A 14660-nucleotide genomic window follows, 5' to 3' on the forward strand; every position below is an offset into this window, starting at 1 on the left:
AAAACTAAACAAAATGAGACAAAACTAAACAAAAATAGACAAAATCAGACAAAACTAAACAAAACGAGACAAAACTAAACAAAACTAGACAAGGGTAGATAAAATCAGACAAAACAAAACTAGACAAAAATAGACAAAATCAGACAAAACAAAACTAGACAAAAGTAGACAAAATCTGACAAAACAAAAACTAGACAAAACTAGACAAAATCTAACAAAACAAAACTGGACAAAAATAGACAAAATCTGACAAAACAAAAGTAGACAAAATCAGACAAAACGCATCTAGACAAAATCAGACAAAATAAGTAGGCAAAATCTGACAAAACAAAACTAGACAAAAATAGACAAAACGAAATTAGACAAAACTAAACAAAACTAGACAAAAGTAGACAAAATCGCATAAAACTAGACAAAACTAAACAAATCTAGACAAAACTAAACAAACCTAGAAAAAAATTAAACTAGACAAAACTAAACAAAAATAGACAAAATCAGACAAAACAAAACTAGACAAAATCAGACAAAACTTAACAAAATGAGACAAAACTAAACAAAACTAGACAAAGGTAGATAAAATCAGACAAAACAAAACCAGACAAAAATAGACAAAATCTGAAAAAACAAAACTAGACAAAATCTGACAAAACGAAACTAGACAAAATCATACAAACACAACTAGACAAAACAAAACTAGACAAAATCAAACAAAACTAAACAAAATGAGACAAAACTAAACAAAAATAGACAAAATCAGACAAAAATAGACAAAATCAGACAAAAGTAGACAAAATCAGACAAAACAAAAGAAGATAAAAGTAGACAAAATCAGACAAAACAAAAAACTAGACAAAAGTAGACAAAGTCAGAAAAAAGTAGACAAAATCAGACAAAACAAAAGTAGACTAAATCAAACAAAAGTAGACAAAATCAGACAAAACAAAACTAGAAAAAAATAGACAAAATCAGACAAAACGAAATTAGACAAAACTAAACAAAACTAGACAAAAGTAGACAAAATCTGATAAAACTAGACAAAACTAAACAAATCTAGTCAAAACTAAACAAACCTACACAAAACAAAACTAGACAAAACTAAACAAAAATAGACAAAATCAGACAAAACTAAACAAAAAAGAGACAAAACTAAACACAAATAGACAAAATCAGACAAAACAAAACTAGACAAAATCAGACAAAATAAACAAAACTAGACAAAACTAGACAAAGGTAGATAAAATCAGACAAAACAAAACCAGACAAAATTGACAAAACAAAACTAGACAAAAGTAGACAAAATCTGACAAAACAAAACTAGACAAAAGTATCCAAAATCAGACAAACACAATTAGACAAAACAAAACTAGACAAAACTCAACAGAAATAGACAAAATCAGACAAAACTAAACAAAATGAGACAAAACTAAACAAAAATAGACAAAATCAGACAAAAAGACAAAAATCTGACAAAAGTAGACAAAATCAGACAAAACAAAAGTAGATAAAAGTAGACAAAATCAGACAAAACTAAAAACTAGACAAAAATAGACAAAACCAGACAAAACAAAAGTAGACTAAATCAAACAAAAGTTGACAAAAACAGACAAAACAAAACTAGACAAAAGTAGACAAAATCAGACAAAACAAAACTAGACAAAAAAGACAAAATCAGACAAAACAAAATTAGACAAGACTAAACAAAACTAGACAAAATCGGATAAAACTAGACAAAACTAAACAAATCTAGACAAAACTAAACAAACCTAGACAAAACAAAACTAGACAAAACTAAACAAAAATAGACAAAAATCAGACAAAACTAAACAAAACGGAGACAAAACTAAACACAAATAGACAAAATCAGACAAAACAAAACTAGACAAAATCAGACAAAACTAAACAAAACTAGACAAAACTAGACAAAGGTAGATAAAATCAGACAAAACAAAACCAGACAAAATCTGACAAAACAAAACTAGACAAAAGTAGACAAAATCAGACAAAACTAAACAAATTGAGACAAAACTAAACAAAAATAGACAAAATCAGACAAAAAGACAAAAGTCAAACAAAAGTAGACAAAATCAGACAAAAAAGTAGATAAAAGTAGACAAAATCAGACAAAACTAAAAACTAGACAAAAATAGACAAAATCTGACAAAACAAAACTAGACTAAATCAAACAAAAGTTGACAAAAACAGACAAAACAAAACTAGACAAAAGTAGACAAAATCAGACAAAACAAAACTAGACAAAAATAGACAAAATCAGACAAAACGAAATTAGACAAGACTAAACAAAACTAGACAAAAGTAGACAAAATCGGATAAAACTAGACAATACTAAACAAATCTAGACAAAACTAAACAAACCTAGACAAAAAAAACTAGACAAAACTAAACAAAAATAGACAAAATCAGACAAAACTAAACAAAACGAGACAAAACTAGACAAGGGTAGATAAAATCAGACAAAACAAAACTAGACAAAATCAGACAAAACAAAACTAGACAAACAAAACTAGACAAAAGTAGACAAAATCAGACAAATGTAGACAAAATCAGACAAAACTAGACAAAAGTAGACAAAATCAGACAAAAAAAATTAGACAAAACTAAACAAAACTAGACAAAATCGGACAAAACTAGACAAAACTAAACAAATATAGACATAACTAAACAAACCTAGACAAAACAAAACTAGACAAAAACGAGACAAAACTAAACAAAACTAGACAAAGGTAGATAAAATCAGACAAAACAAAACTAGACAAAAATAGACAAAATCAGACAAAACAAAACTAGACAAAAGTAGACAAAATCAGACAAAACGCATCTAGACAAAATCAGACAAAACAAAACCAGACGAAAGTAGACGAAATCAGACAAACAAAACTAGACAAAAGTAGACAAAAGTAGACAAAATCAGACAAAAAGAAATTAGACCAAACTAAACAAAACTAGACAAAATCGGACAAAACTAGACAAAACTAAACAAATATAGACATAACTAAACAAACCTAGACAAAACAAAACTAGACAAAATCAGACAAAACTAAACAAAACGAGACAAAACTAAACAAAACTAGACAAAGGTAGATAAAATCAGACAAAACAAAACTAGACAAAAATAGACAAAATCAGACAAAACAAAACTAGACAAAAGTAGACAAAATCAGACAAAATGCATCTAGACAAAATCAGACAAAACAAAAGTAGACAAAATCTGACAAAACAAAACCAGACAAAAGTAGACAAATCAGACAAAACAAAACTAGACAAAACTAAACAAAACTAGACAAAATCAGACAAAACTAAACAAAACGAGACAAAATCGGACAAAACTAGACAAAACTAAACAAACATAGACATAACTAAACAAACCTAGACAAAACAAAACTAGACAAAATCAGACAAAACTAAACAAAACGAGACAAAACTAAACAAAACTAGACAAAGGCACATAAAATCAGACATAACAAAACTAGACAAAAATAGACAAAATCAGACAAAACAAAACTAGACAAAAGTAGACAAAATCAGCCAAACAAAACTAGACAAAACAAAACTAGACAAAAGTAGACAAAATCGGATAAAACTAGACAAAACTAAACAAATCTAGACAAAACTAAACAAACCTAGACAAAACAAAACTAGACAAAACTAAACAAAAATAGACAAAATCAGACAAAACTAAACAAAAAAGAGACAAAACTAAACACAGATAGACAAAATCAGACAAAACAAAACTAGACAAAATCAGACAAAACTAAACAAAACGAGACAAAACTAAACAAAAATAGACAAAATCAGACAAAAGTAGACAAAATCAGACAAAACAAAAGTAGACAAAATCTGACAAAACAAAACCAGACAAAAGTAGACAAAGTCAGACAAACAAAACTAGACAAAATCAGACAAAACTAGACAAAAATATACAAAATCAGACAAAACTAAACTAGACAAAAGTAGACAAACAAAACTAGACAAAACAAAACTAGACAAAACTAGACAAAATCAGACAAAACTAAACAAAACGAGACAAAACTAAACAAAAATAGACAAAATCAGACAAAACTAAACAAAACGAGACAAAACTAAACAAAACTAGACAAAGGCACATAAAATCAGACATAACAAAACTAGACAAAAATAGACAAAATCAGACAAAACAAAACTAGACAAAAGTAGACAAAATCAGACAAAACGCATCTAGACAAAATCAGACAAAACAAAAGTAGACAAAATCTGACAAAACAAAACCAGACAAAAGTAGACAAAATCAGCCAAACAAAACTAGACAAAACAAAACTAGACAAAAGTAGACAAAATCGGATAAAACTAGACAAAACTAAACAAATCTAGACAAAACTAAACAAACCTAGACAAAACAAAACTAGACAAAACTAAACAAAAATAGACAAAATCAGACAAAACTAAACAAAAAAGAGACAAAACTAAACACAAATAGACAAAATCAGACAAAACAAAACTAGACAAAATCAGACAAAACTAAACAAAACGAGACAAAACTAAACAAAAATAGACAAAATCAGACAAAAGTAGACAAAATCAGACAAAACAAAAGTAGACAAAATCTGACAAAACAAAACCAGACAAAAGTAGACAAAGTCAGACAAACAAAACTAGACAAAATCAGACAAAAATAGACAAAAATATACAAAATCAGACAAAACTAAACTAGACAAAAGTAGACAAACAAAACTAGACAAAACAAAACTAGACAAAACTAGACAAAATCAGACAAAACTAAACAAAACGAGACAAAACTAAACAAAAATAGACAAAATCAGACAAAAGTAGACAAAATCAGACAAAACAAAACTAGACAAAAGTAGACAAAATCAGACAAAACTAGACGAAAGTAGACAAAATCACACAAAACGAAATTAGACAAAACTAAACAAAACTAGACAAAATCGGACAAAACTAGACAAAACTAAAAAAATCTAGACAAAACTAAACAAACCTAGACAAAACAAAACTAGACAAAATCAGACAAAACTAAACAAAATGAGACAAAACTAAACAAAATGAGACAAAACTAAACAAAAGTAGACAAAATCAGACGAAACAAAACTAGACAAAAGTAGGAGTATTGTCTATAGGATATTTTTGATTGTCAATTAATTATTTTTTAGATCACTATAGTATTAGATGTTGTTTTTAAGACCTGTGATTTTTCTTAAAGTATAATGATTATAATATGAACATGTCAAATTACAATATAATAATCAATTCAGTAAACATTATATATCACATTATAAATATATTAAATTAAAATGCTGATGAAACAGGGGACGCAGTAGCGCAGTAGGTAGTGCTGTCACCTCACAGCAAGAAGTTCGCTGGGTTGCTGGTTTGAGCCTTGGCTTGGTCAGTTGGTGTTTCTGTGTGGAGCTTGCATGTTCTCCCTGCGTTTGCGTGGGTTTTCTCCGGGTGCTTTGGTTTCCCCCAGACATGTGGTACAGGTGAATTAGGTAGGCTAAATTGTCTATTGTGTGTGAGAGAGAGAGAGAGAGAGAGAGAGAACTGTTTGTGAAAGTGTAGGGAGAGAGTGAACATTTAGGTGTGTGCAGGGCAATGTACGTGTACGTGTGCGTGTGCGTGTGTGTGTGGGGGGGGTGAGAAAGAGAGAGACTATTCATGTAAGTGAACATGCTGAATTATCTCATGAGTGAAGGGATTTTCTGGTAAAAGGGTCTGACGATTTGAGTTCTTGTACTATAGAAACTATTGACATCCATCATATATCTACAAAAAACAAACAATCAAATATCAATTTGTTACAATTGTGCTAATGCTGGTACACAAGTATTTGCCATTCTTCAAACCGTCAGACCAGTGTAAATTCACACCCCTACTCATTACAATTATAGACCTTTTTCTTGGCTGCTGCATGGAGGGCGCCATAGCGACCAGCGTCTTCCGGTAAAATGTTTAGAACTTCCGTTTACAGTGTTTACAATCGGTAATTTGCGCTCTGAAAATAGGTTTCAATAGCGTTTTGAGTGGATTACAGAGTGTTTTTGTGACAACTTTGAAAGGTGTGTGTTAAAGCTGTTATAATCTGTCAGATCTGTGGTTCAAGCGTGAGAGAAAAACAGTATTGTAAGCCATGTTTCTTTTCGTTCTGCTTAATCACGTGCCCCAAAAAAAGATATTTAAAATAAACAAAACAATATGATGTCTTTTGACTGCTTTCTGTAATAACTACATTACACAATACTTGTACTTTTACTTTCAGTACTTGAGTAGTAAATTTTGAAATAAACTACTTGCAATACTTAAGTACAAAAAATGTTGAATACTTCAGTACTTCCACTTAAGTATGGTGCGTAAAGAGCACTTCAACTTCTACTCAAGTCACAGTCAAAAGACATCATATTGTTTTGTTTATTTTAAATCTCTTTTTTGGGGGCACGTCATTAAGCAGAACGAAAAGAAACATGACTTACAATACTGTTTTTCTCTCATGCTTGAACCACAGATCTGACAGATTATAACAGCTTTAACACACACCTTTCAAAGTTGTGTGTCACAAAAATAGTCCATAATCCACTCAAAACGCTATTGAAACCCATTTTCGGAGCACAATTTACTGGTTGTAAACGCTGTAAATGAACGTTCTAATTCACTTGATTTTGATTTTATTGTAAAAAAAAGAAAACGTGTATATTACTGTGTTAAATGAAAATCTGAAATATTTTATGGCTTATGGCTATGATTTAGTATTCAAAAATGTTTCATTTTAATTATGTTTTAATTAAATTGGTCTTAAACTTCATATTTTTATAGTATATTTATTCATTCTGGTACTTTTACCATAAACCAACATCTCAACCATTTGGTAGAGGCTGATATTTTAGAAATTATGGGATGTGTTGGGGGAAAATGTTGTTTTTTTTCTTGGTGTGACAGTTAAATGGTTACTTGTAATAAAATTGTGTCCTTTAATACAGCAGTAATATATATGAACTGTACCCTTAATTTGACCCGCTCAAAGAAAACACTCTTTCTGAATGTATCAAACAAAACTCATGCACAGAAGACAGCAGGAGCATTTATAGCAAATAAACTAATGTAAATATTCTCCCGCCTGCTTTTTAAACGCAATTATTATTTGGTTATTTTCTTCACCTTCTCAACAGAAAGGGCTGCTATCGGCTTTAGAAATGAAAGCGTTGTTCACTGACGGCGGGAAGAACAGCCGCGGTTACAGTCTATGTATGTATAATACGCGGTTATCACAGGTAATCTATAATAGACACAGTGGACAAAACTTGCACCTCATACACGCCCAGGTCTGGACCCACAAGTATCGCTTTAACAGCCAATAGCCAAAAGTTAATAGCACAACGTTAATCCATTGAATTATCAGGCGACATAAAAATGTTAAAAATTAAACTTTGCATCACATAAATAAATAAAGTATATTAAACTAGAAAATAATTATTTTAAATTGTAATAATATTTTCTATTAACCAAACCCCGACCATTTAATAAAAAATAAATAACCAAAACAGTGTATGATCCTAAAACGTTAGCCTACTGTTATTTGAAATATATATATATATATATATATATATATATATATATATATATATATATATATATATATATATATTATTATTATTATCATTATTATTATTATATTATTATTAATTTTTATTATTTATTTTTTTGTGTGTGTGTGTGAAAATGTGCTTTAAATGTTAAAGTAAAATCGCCAGTAGGTGGCAGAATGTCACTATTAATTGAATCATTGCTCATTTAAACGGTTGATAATTCAACACGAAACAATGTCATATTGCTTAGAGGCAAAACAGCGCCGTGGCTGTGTTTGCAGTTTGCTAAAAAAATTTTTTTTTTTTTTTTTTGATAAATAGAACAAAAATAGCCAATATGTTGTCTGAGAATATTAACTTCATGTTTATTTAACTGTTGGATAAACTCAATATCACATTTGTGATTTTTGCTATTTTTTGTTGTCGCTAAGTTTCTATTATTGTTGTGAGTATAATTATTATTTGTATTTTTTGGATGTGCCCTGTGTTGTTGGACGTTATTTGCAATTAAAAAAATGGCAAAAAAATATTTTTCTAGTCCTTTTTTAAGTTATTTAGGCCTAGACATATTATTTTTTCACATGCAAGTAGTCCAACATATGAAATTAGAAAACAGACTGTACAGTGACACTGATTTTAACAGTGTAGACCAAACAACCTGTTGCGAGGAATTTAACAGGGTTTTAACAAGTTAAACATGAATAAAATCATCAATTAATAAATAAACAATACACTACAAAAATAATTATTTATATTAATGATTTAGTCGCTGTTAAATTATCTACCATTTAGCAACCTGTCCAATGTTAATTTCGACAGTTTATGCAGCAGGGTTAAATAAGTAGCCTATCGCAATCCGACCACAAACCGGAAAAGGACGCAACTTCCTCATACCGTTGTTGACATTCATTTGCAGAAATGAATGAAGGTTTAACGTAAGTTTATTCAGACAAAAAAAAAAACTTTCATGTATATTTGTTATTATCACTATTTTGTTGTTATCATTATTTTGCTGTATATACTTACGTAAGCCTACTTGCTAAGTCGTCGTCCTAGGTTTAGAGAACAGAAAAATGTAGTCATGTTCTATATTTAAGTAGAGTAATGAAGTGTGCCCTTTGCACTTGCGGTTTTTTAAAAAAAAATTTTGATGTGTTAATCTTGTCAATGGGACATTGTTTAAAAAGATCACGATTCGCACTTATTAACTAATTGCTTCGTACAGTTTGATACACAGGGTTACAAAAACACAGCCGTTTCGACACAATGCCTTCCTCTTGTGTGACACAATTCTCTCAATCCACCGCTTCAATAGTCCCACATCATATTCGTTATTAGTTAGACGGCCACTCGATAATTAAAAACACATCTTATTTTTATTTCAATATATTATAATAAACCACACTAAATAATTACCCTCACCATCAAAAACATAATTTACAGCAAAATAGCAAGGCGCACAACTAACGCACTCTGCGATCGACTTTAGACTGGCTTTGTTCTGGTCTATTGAAAAATCTATTATAGTTTCTCAAAATAGCAACGCGCCAGCAATGCACCTCAGAATGCCTTCCGTTTTAGACTAGAACACCTATGGGCGCACATATGAGCGCAAATGCATTTGCTATTTAAACAGCATGGCGCAAAACCTCAAAACGAGTCTTGCGCCAAGCTGAAACTATCAAACAACAATTGTGTTGTCCCTTGCGCCACATTGCGCCGGGTGTAACGATAGGGCCCTAAATGTAAAATGTCTGGATAAGATAGCACAAGGCTCATTGTTGGCATGTTTTTATTTTGTGGCAACTGAAATAGACTACTTCAGTATCCAGCAAAGACCTGATCTAAAGTCAATGGCATAAGGGTGTGAAAGTAATATGAGCCTGACAGGCAGGTTTCTTAAAGTATGTTCACTTTGCTTAATCCACACACAGAGATGTGCAACAGCACACAAACAAGCCAAATATAAGCAGTAATTTTATTATTATTAATTATGGTTTACTGCGATTACTTTCCTTATTATTATTTGTTTGAAATGGTGACTTTCTAAAAAAAGATTAATGTATTTAAACATACAAATATTAAGAGTAGAAAATAAGTAACACTTAATTTTAATGTGTAGTGGTTACATGTTGCCAGATATACTTAATACAGTAATAACGAGAGGCGTCTGGCTGCAGACCTGGTGCAGTGCAATCTGGGCTACATCCAATGCTTTTTAATGGGCTCACCTAACCCCACCCCTAACCCTACCCGTCACAGTAAAGTCACTCACTCCATTGAGGGCATTGTGTCTGACACTGCATCGCTGAGTGATGCAGTCTCAGCTTGCATCATAAAGGCTGCATCCAGATACTATTGGTAATAACAGCAAATTATGCATAATTAGAAATATCGAGTCCATTGTTTTTTTTTCTGAGATAAATGTAACATCTTGTGATATTGTTTGACAGCAGTTTTATGAAATAAATGAACAAGGCATTTATAGACATCTTTTCAGTTAAAACGCTGATTGTGTGATTAATGAGACATGATAAATGGTAAGCTGTACAGCATCTTTAACATGTATGTGTGTGTGTTTATATATATATATGTTCTTTTAAGATCACTTCGCATTGTAAGTAGTATTAAAGCGATAGAAAAAAGCATTTTGGTATATTTTTGTTTGATCTAAGGACTTACATTGCTCAGCCATGCCACAAACAAAAAAATTTACCAAAATGATTTATTTATTCCTTAAATTTGATATCAACAATTACAAACCTCAAAGATCATTAGCGTTTATTAAATGGTATGTTATACAGGTATTTTATAAGGTTTTGTTCATTCATCTGACAATAGCCAAGGGGTCAAGACTGATACTAGGGATTTAAAAGTGGATAGCAGCTCATAAACATTTGAATCTATGAGAATAAAGAAATCAAAATTTTGGTCTCAGCCCTACACAGTTGTGACATATTATTAAATATGATATGTTTAAAAATATGTCTGTAACAAAAATAAGACTCTTACCCCTGGTTTCACAGACAAGGCTTAAGCCTAGTCCTCTAATAAAAAGTAAGTCTGAGCTGTTTCAACTGAAAAAAAAAATGCAGTGATTGATTGTTAAATATCAGTGCCTTTGTTTTGTCTCAAGATGCACACCAATAATTTTTTTAAGCATGTTTATAAAAATTACTTAAATGTCCTAATTGATCTTCAGCCTAATCCTGGCTAGGCTGAGCCCTTACCAAGAAAAAAGGCCTTGTTTTTTATGCTTACCTTATGTAGTACTGCTAGAGAGGTGTGTCTATCACTTAAAAAAAATCACCATAGCTTGTTCATGCTTAAATTAATATTATTATTTTTTTCAGATTCAAGGAAGGCCTGGAATGTTTGCAGCTTCTGCAACATTTGGAACAACATCCAAGTTAAACTATCATTATTTTTATCCAAAAAATACATATTTTTATGAAAGTAACTGATCATTTTGATAGATAAGACTCTTTCTACTCAGCTGGGATCGTTAACAACCAGATTTGGGATCATTTGAAGCTGCATTTAAACTGCATTTCAGAAGTTTAAACAAAAAAAAATCTTCATGACTGAAGAAAGAAATACATCAACATTTTAGATGACATAATCTGCAAATCTTTGTTCTAGAAAAGGAAAAGTGGACTTCTCCTTTAAGACTGACTTTAAGGAGAGCAAGAGGATGATAGAGGAAGCAGTAGTCATCCTCGGTAGAAGAGCAAACATGGGAAAAGTTGTAAAACAAAATGGAACACACTGAGCCAATGAATTTAATTGTTTAATTTTACCCACCATACCCGGAGTGTCGAGGAGACGTGGATACTCTTTGGCTATTTCCATTATCGTCTTTGATCCATCGTCACGAATCTATTTTGCCCTTTGGATCGCTGTCTCTTTCATGTACTGCTCGACCTGACTTGCTGGCCAGATATTATTTCTGAGCCACTCTATCATTTGAGTTGCTCTTTCAGAGTCCACATTTGAATCTGTTGTGAGAAGAACCATACATCACAAACATGCAGCAATTAATGTTTGCAAATAGAGATCATATTCATATCAAACAGTTAGGTCTTTTAAATGGGTCATTGGATGGCCATTTTCCACAAGTTGATCTGACTCTTTAGGGTCTTGGATTCGCTAAAATGTAAAATGATACCCAAACCTACACAGATGTACCCACATACCTGGCAAAGTAAAATTACTGCTGTCTCTTGGGTTGTCTGAAGAAACTGGCTTTTGTCTTCCTCTTCTGATCTTTTTGCGCACATTCCGAAGACGCTCTTCAAGGAAGCCCGTGGCAGGTCTGGGAAATCTACCTGGACTGAACCATGCCTCCTTGTGTTAAAAATACAAAAAAAGAATTAGAAAATACAACACTGGACCAATTTACATAATATGGTCCCCAGAGTTCCATAACTAAGGTAAGAGTGACATTAATTGTGTTGAAGTTACATGCAGCTTCATATGAAACTGACAACAAAAAAAAACTATTAAAATTTATATACTTTTTAACCTGAAATGCTTATCTTGTCTAGGTCTGTGTGAACACTGTCTGTTCTGGTTCAGTACAATAGTAGGGTAGAGTAGAACCACACTGAACTGAGCTAAACTGAACTGAACTTAAACACTACAAACTGAACTACACTGTTCCAATTTACTATGACCTTTTATGTGAAGCTGCTTTGACACAATCTACATTGTATAAGCGCTATACAAATAAAGGGGAATTGAATTGAATTGAGTAGGTCAAAAAAACTTATTTCATTTCCTCTCCTCTTCATTTCGTCTCCTCCAACTTCAAATAGGTCCTAAATTGCTGCTGAAGTACAGACCCAGTGTTTACAAAGTGAACCTGCAAAGAAAATAAAAACGTCCTTTACAAAAAAAGCTCAAACAAAAATGGAGGACGATTTTGAATTTGAAAAAGAAGACCCATACTAACTGTCATGAACCGGAATAAACAGAGTACACACAGAGCGAGAGAAGATGAGTGTTTGAGGTTAAAAAGTATAAAAATTGTAAATATTTTTGTGTTTAGCAACACCTTAGCAACCGCATAGCAACCACCTAGCAACACCTTAGCAACTGCCTAGCAACCACCTAGCAACACCTTAGCAACCGCCTAGCAACCACCTAGCAACACCTTAGCAACCGCATAGCAACCACCTAGCAACACCTTAGCAACCGCCTAGCAACATCTTAGCAACCACCTAGCAACACCCTAGCAACCACCTAGCAACACCTTAGCAACCGCATAGCAACCACCTAGCAACTGCCTAGCAACCACCTAGCAACACCTTAGCAACCACCTAGCAACAACTTAGCAACCGCCTAGCAATACCTTAGCAACTGCATAGCAACCACCTAGCAACACCTTAGCAACCACATAGCAACCACCCAGAAAAACCTTAGCAACCGCCTAGCAACCACCTAGCAACACCTTAGCAACCGCATAGCAACCACCTAGCAACACCTTAGCAACCGCCTAGCAACCACCTAGCAACACCTCAGCAACCGCCTAGCAACCACCTAGCAACACCTTAGCAACCACCTAGCAACAGCTTAGCAACACCTTAGCAACCGCCTAGCAACACCTTTGCAACCGCCTAGAAACCACCTAGCAACACCTTAGCAACCGCATACCCACCACCTAGCAACACCTTAGCAACCGCTTAGCAACCACCTAGCAACACCTTAGCAACCGCCTAGCAACCACCTAGCAACACCTCAGCAACCACCTAGCAACACCTTAGCAACCACCTAGCAACACCTTAGCAACACCCTAGCAACCACCTAGCAACACCTTAGCAACCGCATAGCAACCACCTAGCAACACCTTAGCAACCGCCTAGCAACATCTTAGCAACCACCTAGCAACACCCTAGCAACCACCTAGCAACACCTTAGCAACCGCCTAGCAACACCTTAGCAACCGCATAGCAACCACTTAGCAACTGCCTAGCAACACCTTAGCAACCACCTAGCAACACCCTAGCAACCACCTAGCAACACCTTAGCAACCGCCTAACAACACCTTAGCAACTGCATAGCAACCACCTAGCAACACCTTAGCAACCACCCAGCAACACCTTAGCAACCGCCTAGCAACCACCTAGCAACACCTTAGCAACCGCCTAGCAACCACCTAGCAACACCTTATTAATCGCCTAGCAACCACCTAGCAACACCTCAACAACCGCATAACAACCACCTAGCAACTGCCTAGCAACCACCTAGCAACACCTTAGCAACTGCATAGCAACCAACTAGCAACACCTTAGTAACCACATAGCAACCACCCAGCAACACCTTAGCAACCGCCTAGCAACCACCTAGCAACACCTTAGCAACCGCCTAGCAACCACCTAGCAACACCTTAGCAACCGCCTAGCAACCACCTAGCAACACCTCAGCAACGGCCTAGCAACCACCTAGCAACACCTTAGCAACCACCTAGCAACAGCCTAGCAACACCTTAGCAACCGCCTAGCAACACCTTTGTAACCGCCTAGAAACCACCTAGCAACACCTTAGCAACCGCATACCCACCACCTAGCAACACCTTAGCAACCGCCTAGCAACCACCTAGCAACACCTTAGCAACCGCCTAGCAACCACCTAGCAACACCTCAGCAACCGCCTAGCAACCACCTAGCAACACCTTAGCAACAGCCTAGCAACAACTTAGCAACCACCTAGCAACACCCTAGCAACCACCTAGCAACACCTTAGCAACAGCCTAGCAACACCTTAGCAACCGCATAGCAACCACGTAGCAACTGCCTAGCAACCACCTAGCAACACCTTAGCAACCACCTAGCAAAAACTTAGCAACCGCCTAGCAACACCTTAGCAACTGCATAGCAACCACCTAGCAACACCTTAGCAACCACATAGCAACCACCCAGCAACACCTTAGCAACCGCCTAGCAACCACCTAGCAACACCTTAGCAACAGCCTAGCAACACCTTAGCAACCGCCTAGCAACCACCTAGCAATACCTCAGCAATCACCTAGCTACCACCTAGCAACACTTTAGCAACCACCTAACAACAGCC

This window comes from Danio aesculapii, chromosome 4 (genome assembly GCF_903798145.1).
Source record: "Danio aesculapii chromosome 4, fDanAes4.1, whole genome shotgun sequence".
NCBI lineage: Eukaryota > Metazoa > Chordata > Actinopteri > Cypriniformes > Danionidae > Danio > Danio aesculapii.